This window comes from Maylandia zebra, linkage group LG20 (genome assembly GCF_041146795.1).
Source record: "Maylandia zebra isolate NMK-2024a linkage group LG20, Mzebra_GT3a, whole genome shotgun sequence".
NCBI lineage: Eukaryota > Metazoa > Chordata > Actinopteri > Cichliformes > Cichlidae > Maylandia > Maylandia zebra.
Window position 1 is genome coordinate 3,011,927 of NC_135186.1, and position 17,924 is coordinate 3,029,850.

Sequence of the window (17,924 nt, forward strand, 5' to 3'; positions counted from 1 at the left end):
TGGCTGTGATAAGGAGGAAGAACAGGGTTAAAGAAAGGATCATGTTTGCAGTATTTTTTAGGTTTTTGTAAAACTTCAAACAGTTTAAAAAATGATTATCGAGTCATCAGCTGCAGTGCACTTTTTTTGAGGTAGCACTGCCTCCCAGCACTCAGTGCACAACTAAAAGCATATTTCATATAAGAGCCAGCATTACCAACGAGCAGTGGTATTGATTTGTTTGTTGTTCAATATGGAAATGTTTTTTCTTCCTGCTGGGCTTGCTTTTTTTTTCCTTTTACACACCCAACCTTTTCCCCACACTACCAAGGCAAGTCACTCGTTTGGTTTAGTCAATAAGGACTGAAGATGGTTTCAGCCGAGTCTGATGAATTCCTAACAGTTAACGTGAAGCTGATTTTATTTAGGAGGAGAAAGAACTGTGACTTAATCGTAGCAAGCTGTTATGTTTACAGGGTTCCAGACTGTAAAAACGACTCTCTTAAACACCCAAAAAAATCCTCAAATTTTGACATTTCCTTCTGCTGCCTCTGTAGGTTTATCATTTTTAATATTTATATGAAACTACAGATGGTTATTATGTAAGTATGTGCACAGGCTCAGACAAACATGCCCGACTAGAGCTGCTTGTTGCGCACACAGAAAGGCTCAGATACACACACCGACACACAGGCAGGTGCATGCAGCAGCAGACTAAAGGCAACGCTAAAGTCAGTTTCAAAGGATTTGCATGCCATTCAAATGGGATTGATTGAGGATAAAAGAAAGCAAAGCGATCTGGGAAACAGAGTTTGCATAGTAATATGACTACCAGGCTTCATACATGACCTCAGCTTAGTCGTGCACACCCACTCTGTGTGCGTCCCCGTGAAAAAGTCTGTTTACCTGAGATGTGACAGGTCAGTATTCTTGTGAAAGACGAATTTTATTTGCTGTAGTTTGTGTGTATGAGCTTTTATATGTGTGTGTCTCTCAGTGTGTGTGTGTGTAGGTGTCAATACCCCTGCCTCCCTTTTCCTTTCTCACCTCACTATCACCATGACAACCTCTTGACTCCAGCTCACTGGCACAGTGCAAATATTTCTCTCCCTGCCCCCTCCCACATGTTCATCCTCCTCACCCCATCCCCCCCATCCCCTGTCTCCTTCGTCATAGATGTGCACTTTTATACTCGCTACCTTCATCTTCTGTCTCCTGCGTGTCGCCTTCACTTGCGCTTTCCCCGATCTCCCGTCTTTCTCCAGTTCTCTCGTTTTGTCTACATGCTACCAACACTTGAAAGAGTTCATCATTCCCGGCTGTCAACTTTTAAGTCTTTTAATTCCACTCCTGTCTCTCTTACCCTTCTATTGTCAGTTCCCTGCTCCCTGTTGATTGCTTCGTGCTATAAGTAGAAAACCACGCCTTTTCTCTCTCTAAACTCCCCCAGACCCCCTACCAAGCTTCTGCTGCTTTGTGGAATGCAGCTATCCTGCACTACATCTTCATTACAGCCACCCTTCTAGGATCATACACAATGCAATTACAGGTAGCGTTCTATCAACCTCCACCATCAGCTTCTATCAAGCGTGCGAGAGGCAGGGGAGTCTAAGGGGAAATCTGCAGGCTGGCACAGCATCGATACGGTCCCTCGACCCTAAGTGGCTGACTAACTCCCTTCGCATCTGTTATCATTATCATCAGAAAACCATTTCTGTTCTGTAACTAAATCCAATCATTACGAGCGGAGTCCAAGGTGGGGATGTATCTGAGGCGGAGCAGCTTGCGCTCTCCAACAGAGAGGGGCCAGGCTCCATCAAAGGCTGCAGTGTTATCTGAGGCGCACAGCCCTGTTTCCTCTGCAGACCCCTCTGTAAATCCCCCTCCCCGCGTCTCTGCACAGCTCCAGCCCCTCCACGCACCAGTGTGTAGTGGTGCAAAGAGATCAAGGACGTGACATTTTGCGGCGCGTGCATCAATTTTCAGCGAGGCGCAATATGAAAGAGGGTAAACAGACAACCTGTTCTGTCTCGGCTGTGTGCGCATCAGCCTGTTTGCGTCATCTCCCGTCAGACATTTAAAGGGAGTGACAAGCATATCTGGCTTTATATCATCTATTCCAGGAGGCAGACAGAGTGAATAAGCAAAAAATAAATAAATACAAAAAGACAGAAGTGAGGATGCTGTTTCATCTCTTTTGCAGCTCCTATCTTCCTTGCTTCATTGCTCCTGCATCACATCACTTTTCTTTTCCCTATCCACTTGGGGTATTGCCCCATAAACAAAAAGGCCCCAGCCTTGGCCTTGTCCCTAAAATAGTCTCTCATATCTCTTTCCTTCCCATTTTGCTTCAGTTATGAAAGGTGACAGAAAGAGTTTGTCTCCAATTCCAATGAGAGCAGGAGAGGAAAACAGCGAGAGAGAAAGGCCACAGGGAAGCACCGAACACTCTAGCAACCTTCGCCTGCAGCTAAACAACAAGATGCTATGTTCATTGAGGAACATGTTCTGACAATGCACGTCTATATGTGCACGCATACCAACTGTTGATCTAAGCATGCAGAGCATAACGATACATGTTTTCTCATAGAGAAAAAGATCCGGGGTAACGCTCTGGTACACTAAATCCCCTGCAACAGTGGCAGATATCTAATTCATCTTCACCCCATGATAGTACGGATTAAAACCCGCTGATTCTGCTGGTTTCTATATAGGACACCCACAACACACGTCAGCAACTCCCGCCTGCTACAACTAGCCAGACAAACACAGGTTTTGCATGACAACATGTCTCAAATAACTCTGAGACATCTTTCCTTTATTGAAACTGAAAGGACAAACCAGCTGTCCTGACACTTGTGGAGGTGGACGGGCCCCGCAGGCAGGCCGAGGGGTCGAAGCACAGGAAGCGACGCGTGTGTGATGGCTGCAAAGCTGGTAACAGCCCTGTCACGAACGTTTTATTGTTGGCTTATTTGTCCCCCTTCTGAATCACAGACTGGTCAAAACAGCGTTCGCTGCATACATAAATAAAACATAAACTGTCTGGAGAAACAAAAAGACACGTAGGATTATGGAGGGGGACTAGCATCGAAAAACATCTAGAGAGACATATGAAGGTGGAAGATGCATACTGGGAATTAAAGTCATTCCAGCAGAGAGCGCATGCTGTCTGTTCAGTCTGCAGGTGTGCAGGCGAATTTGTGCTTGACAGGTGTGCATCTGCCTCTGCTCGCGGTGACATTTTAATCGCTGCGGGCTCTCTGTCCTTTACCCTCCCATCTCCCTCTGCTCCCTGTGTCTTTTCCTCTTTATCTTCTCTCAGCGCCTTTCCATCTCAACCTCCACATTCTCGCAGTTCCTACGCACGCCCTGAGCAGGATCAAACTTTAATTGTTCAATCAAAACGATTAAAAGGTGACTGATAACAAAGGTCTTCTCTTTCTCTGCCAGCTCTCTCACCTGCTTCCCCTTTCCCCTCCCAACCTGCGTGAGTGCCTGGAGGATGAGGTCTCTGCGTTTGCATGTAATTACCTCGTTAAGCTCATTAACAATGTCCAGACCCTCGGTCTATTCTCTCCAGTTTCTTTATCCATCTCCATGCGGTTTGTTTATGCTCCGCATCCGTTTCCTCTTCATCTCCCTGCATGTGGCACGCGCCCCCCTGAATAAAGCTGTGTTGTTTTCTTCTTGTTGCTCCTGCGTTTTCTCTTGGGGACTGTCCCTTTCATCTTTTCCTCACATTAACAATCCTCACGGCGTCCTGCTACACAAGTAAATCCTCTCTTCAGTAAAGATTTAAACAAATGGTTTACAAAATAGCTGCACCAAGTGCGCCCTGTGAGTTTGGCCACAAACACTGCTCAGCAGGAAGAGCACAGTGGCTGATGTAAACAGACAGTTTTAAAGCAAAATATAGAGTTGAGTTATTGCAACTTGGGCCTGTGAGAGGCTCTCTGTAGTGCTCTGCCCAATTACCCCTAATCAATTCAGAGAGCAGACTGAAACAACTGCAACACCAACCTGATTTTAAAAACAAAGAGGGGGGAATAAGAAGAACAGTTTCACATACAGGATCCTTTTCAGGTAGATAGTGTGTGGATTGTGTAGCAGGGAAGCGTGGCCTATTTTATTCTGGCTAAGAGCAGATACGGATGGATGATGAGAGGGATGTAGGTCAGAAATGGTAGCAAAAACAACAGAAGTTAGGTTACATTATATAAACCCTCTCTCGTCGCTGTGTAAAGTCTCTGTGGCATGCAAATTATTTTGCAACTTGGCCAAATAAATATAATGAGGTGGCGAAGCATCCCTGGATACACTGGGCAGAAGGCAGATAGGAGAAGTTGCCAAACAAAATATGCCTAAGCAGTTTCCTTCACTAACTCTTTAGACATCCCTGTTTAGAATTTCTAATAAATGCAATGAATAATTTCTAGCACAGTGTGATGGATTTGCAGTCTTATAGCGGGAGGGATATTTAAAGTCTTTAATTACATAAAAATGAAATCTCGCAGATAAACAGTTTTTGTAAGAAATGTCTTCTGCCTGCTCATGCAGGAAAGAAACCAGCAACCATTATAGTTGGACACCTTTCACCAAATCTCATCTACCAGATAATTCTTTTCTCTTTGATGTTTTCGGCGTTTTTTCTCCTCTGCATTTGATTTTTTCTCTCCTGCTGTTCATAATCAATTTTCCTTCTCCGTAGGTCTTTTCTTACGATCCGTCCTCGTTGTCTCACACTCTTTTGTCTGACGTTACCCTGTTTTAACCCTGTATGCCCCCCATCTGCTCCCCTCCGGCCAGCACTTGAATACATGCGGTGGGTGTAGTGTGTAATAGGATGGCACAGTAGGTAAGATTAAATTAGGCCTGTGTATGGGGATTACAACCCACTCAAAACCTGATCCTTTCCCACTCTCTGTAATCCAACCCTAATGAATATATCATGCCTGACACAGCAGATAAAACGCCTCCAAGAAAGTAGAGTCACAACATCACTGAGACATGAAGAGAAGACAGATTGTTGGGAGCAATTTTATCAAACATTTAAGCGATGACCACAGAGTCACAGAATCGCATTTTCAACAAGTTTTACTTGAAGCGAGGAGTGGGAGTCGCATCCTGAGTTACACAGTGTTTACGAGTACTTCAATGTGCAGACGTGCCAGAACTGTATGATCGTATCCTTATTACTTCTTATCTCATCTCAACCTTTCCCACCACTGCATCATGTTTTCAGTTAGTGTCACTGTTGGTTTCTTTTTCAACCACACTTTTCCTGTCTCACATGTTATTTTTGCAAGTACATCATGATTAACTGCTCTCGTGCAGACATAAGCAATGTTGGTTTTTACCAACATTTTCCATCACAGATACAGACAGTCTGATACTTGCATCGCCGGAAGTACTTGAAGATGCCATTTCAGTGCAAGTTTGTCCTCATGCTTGCGCTTCATGCCCCATCTATTTCAGTTATGGCTCATTCAAATGAGGTGTAGGAGTACCGCGAGAATGAGGCAAGTGAAAGCAAATCAATACACTTAAATGTCAACACTCCAAATAAATAAGCCTTCAGAGGGATTCAAAACACTCAAAGCACACTGTATTTCAAATGTGAGAAAATGGAGAGTGCGACTCCGTCACTGGACGGCATCCAGCACACTTACCTTAATGTCTGAAGAAAAGCGGATTGTCTGTGCTCCAGATTATGCATGTCGTGTGGCAAACGGGCTCCCCATCATTTCAAACATTCAGCCACGTCTATGAAATACTAACTGTGCAAAAGATACATTTGTACAAGTAAAATGTTGCCTGTCTGTCTAAACTGTTTAAAAGTGTATCCAGTTATGATGGGAAACAAATGAGCTGGCATGAAAGTTATGCCAAGGACACTGAGAAGAACGGTCCGAAGGGAAAACAAGAAGAGAGGCACGGAGTACAGATGAAGAATAAATTCTAGAAGCATTGAGAAACCCTCTCAAAATCTCAGAGGAGCTGCATGATGTAACTTAAAGCAACAGTGCAGATGTAGCCTACAGTTCTGAGATATATCACAAACCCAAATTTCATTAAAAATGCAGCCAGCTTCTTAGCAACAAATCAATAAATTAGTAAACCAACGAGGCCGTGTCTTCTTAATAAACAGCCAGTGTAATGAAAGCCACAATGGGGCGATGATATGTGAAGTCCCCAAAGTATCATAATGTGGTCGGAGATGTTGTCAGTATCGTCACACGAATGTGTTAGCTTTTATTAACACAACCGTGAGACGGATGAGAGCTCAATTTGGTAGCGTGGAGCCAGCAAAAAAGGAAAAACCAGGAAAATCAGAAAAATCAGTCAGGAAAAATCAAATTCAGTGCTTTCAAAAAAAAGACAATGCTTTCCTCCAGAGGACGTACATTTTATAAATGCATTTTTAAAGACAACTCACTCTACAAATGCATTTTTCAGAAGGTATGTTAGTCCAGAGCTACATGCTGATGCTACACGCTGAGATACCTCCCCGCCTACAAAACTTCTTTATGAAATGCAAATGAAGGGTGTTTGTGAGATGCTATAACACTCGGCCACTTCCACTACTGTGACTACAAAACCCAGAGATGGCAAAAGTACAGACATTCTGTACTTAAGCAGAAGTACAGATACTAGTGTTAAAAAATACTGCAGTAAAAGTTGAGGTGCTGATTCAACTTTACTCAAGTAAAAAGTAAAAAAGTACAGGCTCTGAAATATACTCAAAGTAAGAAATCAAAAATTAGAAGATGTTTCTACCAGCTATTCATGCGCTACCTGAGCCTTGTGCTACATTAATGTCATAATAACATAATATTAGAAGATGCCTAATTTTTAATTATAATTGTATTCAGCTTGAATCAGAAGGAAAATAAGAAAATATCTCTATTTTCTATTTTTTCTCTATTTTAAACTATATGAAAATCACTGATGTTGTTTTATATATACACACATATATATGTATATATATGTGTGTATATATAAAACAACATCAGTGATTTTCATATAGTTTAATGTAGCGTAATTTCGCAGCTATCTAGAAGCTATAGCACATAAATTTTAATGTGAATAATGAATAATCCATCAAAAGATACTTTACATTGTCTTTAACAAATTAAAAAATAATATTCCAACACTGGTATTTGATGAATAATTAATTCCTTCATCTGGTCACTGTGAATTGTGACTGATGCACACAATTAGGCAGAGGAGCATCTTCGACATTAAACAGAAGACTTCATAGAGACAGATACATGCAGTGGGGAAATACACTGGACAGAGGGTCAATTTAGTCTAATTATAGCTACTGAGGTGGACAATAAAGCCTCTTTCATAGAGCTGACTGTGGTCCACAAGGAGTGACGCTGAGGGGAATTCTCTATGTTGCTGAGACAAAGAGATAATTTTGCAAGAGACAGAAAAAGGATGAGGAGAGCATCCGGGAGGACAGACAGAGTTTCATATCTCCCCTAATTCATATTCAGTGTGCAGCTTTATTGCTTTGCAGCTTTTCAGTATGATTCTGTGTGATTTACATCTTTTCATTTCAAGACACATCGAGTAAAAAATTTAAGTCACAGGATTAGAACGATTTGCAACGTAATGATAGAGCGATAACGATTTTTTTTATTTTTAATTATCTTATTTAAAGAGTTTCTTTCCACAATATCTTGGGCCTCCAGCTGGGTTATTGGTTTGTCAGTAATTAATTTCTCTCCTGGGTTTCAGTTTTGCAATTTTAACTGCCAATATCATATTTGTTACCCAGGGGAATACTGCCATTTCTCCTCGCCCATACCATCACTTCTAAAGCTATATTAAAGTGATAAAGTAATTCACTCTGCCAAATTAAATTTGTTTCCATACATGACGCCTCTATTTGGGCCTTGGTCTCCGTCACAGGTTCAATTGTATAATAGGGGTGGATTTATGAGTCTTTGTCTGAGTCTTTTTCTGGGAAGGCTAATCGGAGCCTCAGCCATTACTTTGATTAAGATCCTGATGCGGTTTTGTCTGATCATTGTATGAATACTGATACGACAAGACATTCAAAGGCAGCAACATGAAGTGGGGGCTTTTTTCCACAGGGGAGGAATTTATTCTGGGGTTGTTTCTTTTTTTACAATTATATATTACATATCATAATAGTTTATAATTAATATTTGTGATGCACAATTTAGACTATTTGACTTGACAGGCTAAAATGAATTAGGCTAGCTACCATCATGCTGATATATTCAGTCTTGATAGGATATAGAGTCTATCTCGTCTATTCTCCGCGTGTTATATTTTACACTAGACATGAATAACTTAATTTAAATGACTTAACTCTGTTAAGACTATTCTCTACCTGTCCCCTCTGTCCAAGCTTATCAGGTTCAACAGTGTCTGATGGGCTTATCTGCTGCTCTGATGCTACAAAAACATTAAATTAAAAGCAGTAATTCAATGTTACACAGATCATCCTGGAACCATTTATGTTCTTCTTATAACGGTAGGACATCTGTGATTCATCGTGTACCTATTGGGCTCTACGAAATAAACTAGGCTAGTCACCTCTATTATATGAATTGGTTTTATATCAATTGTGCTAGCCTTATAGTCTATGCAGGCTGTCTGCTTACAGGCTGCATCTGGGATCTATCCTGTGGTAAACAGGTTAACTCAGCACATTTGACAGCTTCCTCCAACTCCCTTCTTTTTTTGAGCCTAGCCTTTTCAGCTCCTCTCGGCCTCTTCCTGTTCTCCATAATCACCAACGGACTTGAATATTTGGGAGGGGGTAACTCCTTCAGATGGTAAATCCCATCTGATCTACTGCGATGGTAGATGGTAGAATGGGCATTGTGAAGAAAATGTAATTTTCTCTTGAAAAAGTCATTTTTCCCCACCCAGGCGGCCCAAAGGAGAGGTGAATGGGAGCCGTCCCATTGGGAATTCCCCCGACTCTACAGACGGTCACGCCGTCCGAGGGATTAGCCATGTTTAAAGGTTTGAAGAGCGGGAACTGTGATTTTAGATCACAACGCCTCTTCTCTACTTTCCAGTACAACTTTCATATTTATCCCATCTCCTCCCATCCTCCTGCCTTTTAAATCAGTCCTTCACATCTTTATGGTTTCGCCCCCCCTCTGCCTCACCTTACCTTTGCAAAATTCCCTCTCCCCTTTGCTCGCTTCATTTCCTCCTCCTCACTTTTCCATAATAATTTACCCCTGCTGGCCTGTCAATCTATCTGACCCTTGGCTCCCTAAATCACCACAATGTATTCCCCACCAAACCCTGACAGCATGTCGACACGATCCTCTACTTGACACCCAGTGGGTCGACTCCCATCTGCACAGTCTAAATCAAACAGCCTCCGAGCTGCAGCTGGTGGAAGGGGAAGGGGGGGCTCACTCTCCATCTTGACAGCATCCTGAAGGAACAGGATCCTGATGCTGAACAGTGCACGTGCACACACACACAGCATCGAAAAGACACACACACACACACACACTAGAAGATAACTCAAGGGAGCCTTTCACCACAAGCCTTTGAATCTGCAGTTGTGAGTTTGTAACTTTACAACCGCTATTCTCAAAAGAGGATAAAAAGAAACTCAGACTTGAAAGTGTTATTGTTGACACTTCAGTCTAGGAGCGAGCGTTTCCTCATAACCCTTATTTTACCCCGTTGCTGCTTTAATGGCTGAATCCCCAGAAAGTGATGAGTGTGGTCTTTGATCAGTCGCAGACGCTTAAGTAATCAGACTGTGTAGGCAACATTAGAGAATCTTTAATTTGGCGCACTGCAACAGGACCTCTGCAGCGTGTATTTGCAGAGTGTTTGTTTGGGTTGCTGAGGATGTGCCTTACAGATGTGTTTCTGCTTGTGTGTGTTCGTATATCTGCGTTTGGTGAGCGGGATGACTGACAAATGTGCCCCAAGGCAATAACAGGTGGCTGAGGGGCTGAAGGGCCAGAGCTGTGCTGCTCTACTCTGGAGTTGCTCCTAGCTGGCATATTGAGAGCAAATCACTCCTCTCCTCCTACACAACACAGCTCCCGACTTCCACTGCTGGACTAAAGGCATTTGGAAATGGGCCAGTCCCTGACATTAAAAACCGTATACAGCAAAAGCATGAATATGTCACAAAGCACTGCAGGGCTCTACTTATAACCTTCTTCAATAATATTTAGAGCATTTATGTTTAAATAAACAAGTCTTCCTTTTGGTGTCTTCTCTTATGGCATTGCTTTTTTTGTTCGTCCTAGCTGGTGCTCTTCTCTCCGCTCCCTGAAAGGAGTGACCATGCTTTAAATGACGCAAAGTGATTTGCCTTTCAAAAGGACGTTCCTCTTCTTCCCCTTCAGCTTTTTTTTTTTTTTTTAATGTTGCTTACACCATCCTACTTTGCTTATTTTTATTGCACATCCCCATTCGTCCGTCCTTCTCTCCGCACATAAATCCCTGTTTCCATCCATCTCTTTGATGAAACAGCTCAATTAACCAGCCAGCGTCAGAGGGGAGATTACATTCTGCACCATGCTGTAGCAAGGGTAATGACGGAGTCCAAGTCTGGCTACTCTGACAACAATATCACTGCTACACAAGCAGCTCCCAGCGCAGTCTAGAGATTCGCTGCCACACAAAATCCGCTGCATTTAATAGTATGATAATATGACCAGCAGTGGGTCTCTGGAGCATCGCTGCCACAGTGAGGATCCACACACACACACACACACTCTCATTCACTCCAACGTGCCCCTTCAGCAGCAGCTGTATCGTGATCTATTGTGTGGATGTGTGCAGTGCAGTGCGTTTATGGATGTTGTACAGATGGTTACAGTCATTGTGAGACAGAGCGCCTTCCTTCCCCTCCAGTCCCTCGACTGGGTTCATCTGGGACAAGCTCCAGGCTACTGAGGCATCGAGGAAGGGGGAGCGTGTCGGTTCACGGCAGTACTAGCACACAAACACTTGTGATACCCGCAGATTTTTAATCACTGCTTTATTAAAAATCCAGTCACATCTCTGTGCATGATATGCATGCGTTACTTACAAAACATGAGACAGGCAGTGAAGAACCGTCAAGTGGGGAAAATCTCACGACCATCAGCAGCTGTCTCTGGCAAATCCATTTAATACATATTGATATACTGTATATGATCTGTAGCATTAACACAACTGGTGCAACCATCTGTTTTCATTGGGCTCAGAAACTATTGGTTCACAGGTCGCAGAGGCTGACAGCAGGCATCTGTATGGCATACAGCCAGGTGAGCGCCTCCATCCGTCGGCACACCTCCACTGTCTGCTGCGTGCGCTGCCCCACCCTTATTTTCACTCTGATGTCTCCTTCAGTCTAAATATCTCTCTCTCAGTCTGTCTCCTGTTGATTTCTGAATTTCTTTGCTTTTCTTTCACCACCCCACTTCCTTTTCCTTTTCTTCTCTTATTTCAGCAGGTTTAAATTACCCAGCCTGACACCAACCTGCCACAACACACTCACTGCAGGTGTGTAGGAAATAAGACTGGTGAACTAGAAAAACTGCTGGGGTCTGCTCCGCTTTGTCGTTTTCCATACACCCGAGTGAAAATCTGATGAGGACATGGCAATCATAGACTGTACTTAACATTAAGCCACCCAGATATCAGCTGGGGGAGGGGAATGCATGAAGGAGATGAATATTCATATTAAATTAAAAAGGCAGAAAGAGAAGCAAAGCGAAGAATTTTACAAATGTGATGCAGTAGACAGTTGCAGCAGAGGGCAGCTTTATTTTGCACTTGACAGAGTATTATAAATGTAAAACATGGTTCAGTGCACTTAAAAATATCCATTAATCAATATTTCATAGTTTTTATTTAAGACAAACGCCAGCTTTAAGGAACATTAGCTAAAAAGGTAAAGGAAATGTAACGCCGACCAGTAAAGGTTCAATGGCAATCGGCACTGTTCTGTGTTCAATATAATGAGAGGAGAGCCTGTTGCATGCAGCGTTCTTGCTCTTCAGTCAGCAAGCGATAAATCCAGCCACAAAAGAGAAGAGATTTCCTCTAAAAGTATTCCACACCAACAGGTTACTCCTGGCACCTGACTTTCCTTTAACAATTAAAAGTGATTCAGTGTTACAGTATATTTCCCCCAAAACACTGCAATACACACGTCTGGTGAAATTTTTACATTTGTCTAATTCTTTCAGTTAAATGTGTTTAAAAAATGTAATTTGATTTTTTCCCCCAAACATCAACAAGTCTGGTGGAAATACGATGTCCTCCCAATGTGAAGACATTTAAATAAGAAAGGTAAGAATAAAGTGATTTACACGAACCAGACGGTCGTCTTTTCACCGCCAGCATGAGACGAGCCAAAGGTGCGATTCTGAAACAAGCCACCTCCACCTAGCAGCCTAATTAATCCACTCACCAGCACACTCCTGCTCTCTCTCCATGTGATGACAAACTGCCCACCTCGTCACAAAAAGATGCTCTTACCTGCAGAGTGATGCTCCTTGGCTCTGTCGGCCCGTCCTTTTCGCCCTCTTTTCCTGATCTACTTGTGTCTTTTCTTTCTCTTCTCTATGAAAATGATCGTGCCCCTTTCCTCTGCTGATGCTGCAGTGATAGAAAAACACACCCTCCTTCGGCCTCTCTCTCTCTCACTCTCCCTCCCTGACTCTCATTGGCTGCCTGTTAGAGGTGACATCACCCTTCCTTTTCTGCCTGCCTCCCTCCCTCCTCCTCCTCTATTCCCTCCCATCACTCTCCTCACCTCACTCCTTGTGGATTCAGGCCATTCCTTTATTGTACCCCTCTGTCCTCCCCTTTCTCCTTCCACACGGTCAGGATTAAAGGGTCCAGCAGCTCTTTTTACTGTTCTTGTATTCACCTGGGCAGTGCCAGGCATAATAATAATAGAGGAAATAGCCTATGGCTCTCCAGCACTTGTTCTCCCTGCACCGTTTCAGAGGCTAATAGACTACAGGGTGAAATAACGTCCATATGAGGTTTTGTGTTTGTAATCTCTACGCTCCACTGAGCTCAACTTTCATAAGCTCTTTTAATTCATTGCACTATTAAGAATTTCACTGGACTTCAGTTCATTATAGAGTAATCGCTGGCACAGCTGAGATGAATGTTACATAACGCCGGTGAATAAAAATGTGTCAGGAATATCTGCCATTTCTTATTTGAGTTTGGGGGAAGAGGTCCTGATTCGAGGCTTCATTGTTGGGTAATTCAGGGGCTGTGTGGATGTGCTTGTTGTCGGGGCCAAGATAACTTGGTGATGATAGTTGATGATCATCTGCCGCACGTGATAAAGCAGGTCTTTTATTTTACGTCCTTTTATCTGCTGCATCCTGCTAGCATGAATCTGTGTTTCAGTCTTCTCTGTTCCCCCTCCAGCTCATCCAAAAATCAAGGAATGTCGAACTGAATGTTCTTTTATTTGCTTTTAAAGCACTGAATAAAGTGGCACTATTTTAAAACCTCCTCCATCCCCATTCATTCTCTAAAACCCTTTAGGGCTGCAAGGCGTTCAAAAGGAGGATCCAAAATGCAAACACAGAGGAGTCAGGTTAAACAAACAAAAACGTGTATTAATCCTGCAAAAGAACACAGGATTATGGGACAAAGGGGTAGGCTGGGGTTGGCACTGAAAAAAGAAAGAATTATCTTTCCATGGAAAGATAATTCTTTCCCACCCAGCTCACATTTAAAAACTCACATTTATGCTATAATCCATATAAATGAAATTATTCTATAGAAGTGCCATGGTTGATCGTGCAGGACTCCTGCTTGACTCCGTGTAAAGCAGACAGAACATTACAACATTTCTAACATTTCTTTATCTCGAGGACCCTCTAATACAAAGTACAACCACAAGTCAACAAGCTCGTTATAAAAAGGTGACACCTAACGTTGCAATCCTTTAAGCAGCTGTCCCTCTTAATTTCACACAGTTTCACAACCCTAGCTGAACTCAAACATGTGTTGCCTTCAGGCTGCCTAAATGTTTTCCCTCATGCTGTTTTAAGATTATCATTACTACTTCTACTACTACATACTTATTTTGTAATTCTCTTACATGTGTTTTTGAAGTAGCAGTCCCAGAGAAACTAATGCTGCAGTGCATCTCGCCCTTTGTGAATCAAAGAGAGAGACAGAGAGATGGGCAAAGTGGGATATGTGAGGTTGACGCTAGACAAAGAGAGAAGGCTGGAAAGGATGTGCAACAGGTGAGAGTGATTAAAGGCAGAGACCGAAATGTTCTAAAGAGTGAAGAGAGTGTGTATAGAAGATAGAAGGAGTACTCTGACAAGCTGATGAATAAAGAAAATGAGGATGAGAGGACGAGGAGGAGGGATGGAGGACAGTGAGTGAGTCAAGAAGCACAGAGGATTAGTAAGGAGGAAGTGAGGGCAGCTATATAGAAGATGAAGACTGGAAAATGGTCGGTCCAGATGACATACCCAGTTTTGTTTGATGTTCACATTTTCCAATCAAAATGCTAAAATTCATTGGTAATGACCTGGATGGACGGGATTAGAAATGAGACGGGACAGCTCAGGCTGAGTGTTTTTTGAGACAACGTCACAGAGGCTGAGATGGTTTGGACATGTGCAGAGGAGGGATACTGGATATACTGGACAAAGTATGGTGAATATGGAGCTGCCAGGCAGTGGGAAAAGAGGAAGACCTAAGGTACACTAATGACACAAGACCTGGACTGAAAATCAGCAGGAACACATATTATGGAGTTGTTAATCCAAAATATGAGAGTTTTGGTTCAATTTGTTATAAAAAGCTATAACAGTGAGTGTCTAGCGCCAACTGTAAAACATGGTGGAAGCTCTGTCTTGGTTTGGAGCTGCATGTCTCATGTTTGTGCACCAGTGTCATCAGCAAGAGTTCTCACTGGCAACAGCTTCATTTTTCAGCTGATCCCAAACACACTGCCAGTGCAGATACATGCACAGTAAAGCACACAATGGATCACTGTCAGTCATGGATTGATCTCCCCAGGGCCCAGACCTCAATGTCATCGAAGCTGTTTGGGATCGTCCTGACAGACAACGGAACAAAGAAGAGCTTTGAATGTCCTTCAAGAAGCCCGGAGAACTGAAATCCCTTTAAATAATTATGAGAAAGTTTTGCTAACAGAATTCACGCTGTGTTGGAGGATCAAGTGGTCACACCAAGTATTAATTTTCAAGCTCATTAGAATTGTACAAATTCTGTTTTTGCCTCATATACTGTATTTACATGTACATTTGCATGTTTCAATAAAATTGCTGCACGTATTTCCCATTTTCCTCGCAAAATTTAAAGAAATGAGGGGCAGCTCAAGACTTTTTCACAGTACTCTACATTTGGCAGAATCACTGACCCTTCCAGAAACATTGATGTAGCCAGTGTTGGTCAAGTTACTTGAAAAAAGTAATCAGTAACTAATTACTGATTACTTCCCCCAAAAAGTAATCCTGTTACTTTACTGATTACTTATTTTCAAAAGTAATTAATTACTTAGTTACTTAGTTACTTTTTAAAAACCCGATTTACAACCTGAAGAGGTGATAAAGCGATAGATCTTTCAGCCCAATTCTACTTTTTCTGCATAATCCATCATACAAAATGTAATCAAATGGAAAAGTGTCTTTTTTTTAACTTGTTTTATTAGTTTTAATCTTTTAACTTTATGCATCAAGCAAAAATTTAATTATATGCAATATTCTCTGACTGGAAGAAATTAGTTTAACATTTAAACCTATTTTCTGCACATTCCAGCACATAAAATAAAATATTTTTGTGTGTTTACACTCACTCTTTCAAATAGATGCAAGTAAAACACAGCAGAAAATAAATAAAGTCAAAGACTCAGCGGCCCTGTTGCTCTATTTTCACCTGTAAAGCAGGAGTGGGGGTAGGCGGAGGTTTACCCTGGTGCAGGTGTGCCACGGTCAGTTGAAGAATCCGCGACTTTCTCTGTGAGTTTCCCATCACGTCGTTGCGCACTCGGTGCTTGTTTAGAGGTTTTTCCGCTGTAAAAAGAAGTTTTCTTCCCACGCACAGCGGACACTAATGTTTTTGTCACTTTTTATGGAATCAAACTCAAAGTAAGGTCAGTACTTCCACGCTTTAAACGCTGCACGCTCATACTCTCTCCCACAATCGATATAGGATCCATTGTTGATCTGCACACAGCTGTTGTCACGAACCTCGCACTCGCTTACGTCACTGTCATGAGACATTCTCGCAAAAAAATCACGGTTTTAGTAACGCAGTAACGCAGCGTTCCTACGGGAAAGTAACGTAATCTAATTACAGTTTTTGCAATAGTAATCCCTTACTTTACTCGTTACTTGAAAAAAAGTAATCAGATTACAGTAACGCGTTACTTGTAACTCGTTACTGCCCATCTCTGGATGTAGCTGAGTAGTTTCTGAGCTGCTGTAGTTTCTCTTTGTGCTCCTCATCAACATGAGGGTGCCAGCGTGCCCATCTGCCGCTGGTGTCCGAGGATCTGCCAAGCATTCAGACAAAAGCCGCTACAGCAGCAGACAGGATGGGAATAATGATTGATGATGCTAGTTAGGTGAAAACCCCAGCCATTATTCCCAGGAGAGGCTGGATGGCTGAAGAAAGGCTGCAAGGTCAAAGTGAAATCTGGGCTTGGTTGGATGCCAGGAGTGGAGACTAAAACTGGGTTACAGGCTGAACAAGAACATGGAGCAGAGATGACGGTGCTACCTTAGAAAATCTGGGTTTGGTAACATTTTTTTAAACAGATGTTGAAAAGCGGTGAATAAAACTCTTAGGCCAATAAGCCAAAATGCAACAACTTTACAAGAAGCCCAAAAGCTGGATCATAATTATTCTTCTCTTTATAGTTCATTAGTGATTTTTAGTCCACAGCTAAATTCCAGTGCAGTAATATTCCAGAGGCAGTTGCAAGTGGAGGATGTTGGAAAATTTGCAGCTTGTATGAAGTTGCACTCAAGTAAATCAATAGGGATGATGTCTCTGCTCCCTCTTTCTGATCGTTTCACTTCCCTAAAAGCAGTTTCACGTTAAAGAGACTCGAGCAAACGGAAGAAATAAAATAAAAATCACCTCCACGACCTTTGCAGTATAAACATATCTGTGAGGAGACTTTTATTCTCAGCTGTCACTTCTTCATACCCGCTGGCTGGGCCTTCACTCAAACCCATTCATCTGTGAGAGACTTCCCACTTGCCCTTGCAAAAGCTCTCTGCTCATTTTCCTTCCTCCCGACTTGACTGTAAGTGAGTCAGCTAGCAGACTGGCGGGAGAGATGGAATGATATATGAGGAGGAGGATGGGAGAGAGAGGGAGAAGGAAAGGTTATGAATGAACAAGTTAAATCCTGGAGTTGCAGGAAAAACAGACGCAGTCAGCAAAAGACAGAGAAGGGTGAGGGAGCGGGGAAGGTGGGGCAATTTCATCAGCTTAAAAAGAAGCGAGCAGACAGGGGCAGTACAGCAAAGGGCTGCAATGTGGGTGTGGAGTTTCAGCAAGGGAGAGAGAGAAAAGAGGTACTGAGATGGAGGAGGGAACAAGAGATTAAGGGACGAAAAGGAGAATAGTGTGTCACCAAGGATGGCGTGGTGGAAAAATAAATACAGATAGTCCTTAAAAAAGCTACAAACACTGTAAAGTGTTTCCTGGTTGGCTCGAAAAGCAAAAAAAGCTTTAAAAAAAACATTTTTCTTCATGGTTAAATTAGGATAGAGTTAAAAAGAGTGAGACACATATCAATTATACAAGAAACAGATGGTTCTATATATAATAATAACTATATAAGATAATAATTAAAGGTTTAATCCTAAATGTGCCCTGACAAAAGCATCTTTCCTTTTTCTACAGGAAAAGGAAATCTTTTAAAAAAAACTTTATTATTTGCACGTGTTTAATTG

The 17,924-nt window shown here is 42.3% G+C and overlaps 1 protein-coding gene across 6 annotated transcripts in view; it reads right to left on the bottom strand.

Annotated features, from left to right (window-relative positions):
• Positions 1 to 12,614, bottom strand: part of l1cama (L1 cell adhesion molecule, paralog a) — a 43,380-nt gene extending 30,766 nt beyond the window's left edge. For 4 of the 6 annotated variants that reach the window (XM_004558740.5, XM_004558739.5, XM_004558737.5 and 1 more), the window contains exon 1: positions 12,481 to 12,614. The gene's annotated coding sequence lies outside the window, so the exon portion shown is untranslated. Of the gene's footprint in view, positions 1 to 5,651; positions 5,762 to 12,480 lie in introns of those variants that run through there. The other 2 variants (XM_076878126.1, XM_004558738.5) reach the window with 2 other exon arrangements.
• Positions 12,615 to 17,924: the final 5,310 nt, after the last annotated feature.